We start from the raw sequence: 2774 nt of genomic DNA on the forward strand, positions 1-2774 counted from the left end.
AAGACATTTCCCCTTCCAGTATTGGTAGCATTACTGTTCAAATGGTTCAAATGGCTCTGAGCACTATGGGACTTAACTTCTGAGGTCATCAGTCCCCTAGAACTTAGAACTACTTAAACCTAACTAACCTAAGGACATCACACACATCCATGCCCGAGGCTGGATTCGAACCTGTGACCGCAGCGGTCAGGCGGTTCCTGAATGAAGCGCCTAGAACCGCTCGGCCACAACGGCCGGCAGCATTACTGTTGCTTTCTCTTTGACTGTCTGTTGATAACAATTTTGACGAGGGCTAAATGTACAATAAAATTTTTGTTAATATACGCGACTGTTTAAGGACATGCCGTGTCTGTTAGTGGTTGTAGAGTGGACCCCAAGAATTAAACTTTTCCTCAATGTTGAGCTACTCCAGATTGCAAGGACGCCCAACCCCGCAGACAGTGGTGCGGGGGGCAGGGGTTGGGGGGACACACCTTAGCTCTCAGGGGAAAGAAAAAATACAGTGTAGCGTAGTCAGGTGTTTTTCTTTTAGAAAATGATCTAAAAGTCGGTATTACTTAGAACTGCTTCAGCACTAAAATATTTTTACATAACGTTTCTTACATGGTTGCTGTACAGCGATAAAGAGCGCGCAGACGCAACGTCTTTGACTCCCCGTCCTCCTCTAGCCCATGCGACAACATAATACAGCAACGTGCATGTCAGGTATTAACATCACAAAATCAAGTTCTTTAACATGTGTCATAGTTTCCTGCATCTGGTCAGGACTTAGATTACTTTATTTAGTCAGTGTAAACAACTTTGAAATAAGTGTACATAAATCGGTGAAAAGTGTAATTATCTAAACATACCCTGACCACCCCGAACATTATGACCACCGACCTACTATCGATATAAAACCGTCCAGGCCATAGCAGCGTTGCATGGTGAGGAATGACTGCCAGTCACATACGCTCAAGTTGCTTGTAGTATCAGTGAGCTTGCCGTAAGTGTGTAGAATGAGGAAGACGTGCGATCTATCTGAGTTTGACCGAGGGCAGATTGTGACGACCTGGAGACTCGGTACGAGCAAGTCGGATACTGCACACTTTGTCGGGTAATCGACTGAGTGTCTTCAACACGTGGTAAAACCGAGGCGAAACCACGCCCAGACGTTGTGGGGTTGGGCGGCCACCCTCTTCACGAATGTCAGACGTCATAGGCTGGGCAGACTGGTAAAACAGGACAAGATGCTAACTATGGCAGAACCAAAGCCAGACTGGGCAGAGTACAAGTGCGCCTGAACACACAGTGCACCAAACATTCCTAACGATGGGACTCCACAATCTACGACCCGTGCAATGTTAACACCTTGACATCGGCAACTACGACTGAAATCGGCACGTGACAATCGGCACTGGACGTTGGTGCAGTGGCAGAGCTTTACATGGTCTGATGAATCCCGATATCTTCTTCATCATACCGATGCGAGTGCGCGCATCCGTTGTTTTCCAGGGGAACAGCTCCTTGACACCTGTACAGCAGGACAGAGAAAAGCTGGTTGCGGCTCGATTATGCTGTGGGGCACGCGCACGTGGAGGAGGAGGAGATTAGTGTTTAACGTCCCGTCGACAACGAGGTCATTAGAGACGGAGCGCAAGCTCGGGTGAGGGAAGGATGGGGAAGGAAATCGGCCGTGCCCTTTCAAAGGAACCATCCCGGCATTTGCCAGAAGCGATTTGGGGAAATCACGGAAAACCTAAATCAAGATGGCCGGAGACGGGATTGAACCGTCGTCCTCCCGAATGCGAGTCCAGTGTGCTAACCACTGCACCACCTCGCTCAGTGCACGTGGATATCTAGGCGTCCAGTGGAGGTAGTGCAAGGTACCATGACGTATGCTGGGTGCAGACCAAGTACAACTCTTCATGACGGTCATGTATCGAGATGGCAGTGATATCTTTCAGCAAAAGACAATGCGCCAGTAGTATGACGGACTGGTTCGAGGAACACACTGAAGAGTTCCAATTGAAGTGCTGGTGCCCAGCTCGCCAAACCTGAATCCGATCGAACACACCTGGAGTGCGATTGAACGTGTCGTCAGAGCTCATCGCCACCCTCCCCGAAATTTACGGGAATTAGGTGACTTGTTGGTGCATACGTGATGCCAACACCCTTCAGCGACCTACCAAGACCTCATTGTATCCCTGTCACGACGCGTCTCTGCCGTTATCCGTCTCAAAGGTAGACATACCGGCTATTAGGTAGGTAGTCGTAATGTCCTGCCTGATCAGTGTAATTGTTATTATTTAGTGTCCCTTAGTTTTCTTGTTTCGTTGGGTCGACTCAGAATTATTACAGTTTTACAGTTCAGGTTTCAAGTGAAATAAACTATTATTTCTGATGAAGAAGACACTAGATCCTTAAATCTGTTTGCCGGGCTATGTGGCCGAGCGGTTCTAGGCGCATCAGTCAGGAACCGCGCGACTGCTACGGTCGCAGGTTCGAATCCTGCCTCGGGCATGGATGTGTGTGATGTCCTTAGATTGGTTAGGTTTAGGTAGTTCTCAGTTCTAGGGGACTGGTGACCTCAGATGTTTGCTCAGACCCATTTGAACCATTAAATCTGTTTACCTTGGCAGGTTATACATCCTCTTAATAGGACTACTCTTAAAAATTGTGAAGTTATTCGTTTCAGAGATGAATGTTAGTATTTTGTTTGGGCTAAATGGTTCTTCTGCTACACAGAAAAGGAACCTCCGTAACTCACCAAAAATTTTCGGTGCATTAACTTT

General features: G+C 47.6%; 1 non-coding gene across 1 annotated transcript; it reads right to left on the reverse strand.

Annotated features, from left to right (window-relative positions):
- Positions 1–1749: 1749 nt before the first annotated feature.
- Trnaa-cgc lies at positions 1750–1822 on the reverse strand. The gene has a single exon. It is a non-coding gene; the product is annotated as a tRNA-Ala (tRNA).
- Between the last annotated feature and the right edge of the window lie 952 nt (positions 1823–2774).

The sequence above is a fragment of the Schistocerca americana genome, chromosome 5 (assembly GCF_021461395.2).
Source record: "Schistocerca americana isolate TAMUIC-IGC-003095 chromosome 5, iqSchAmer2.1, whole genome shotgun sequence".
Taxonomy (NCBI): Eukaryota; Metazoa; Arthropoda; class Insecta; order Orthoptera; family Acrididae; genus Schistocerca; species Schistocerca americana.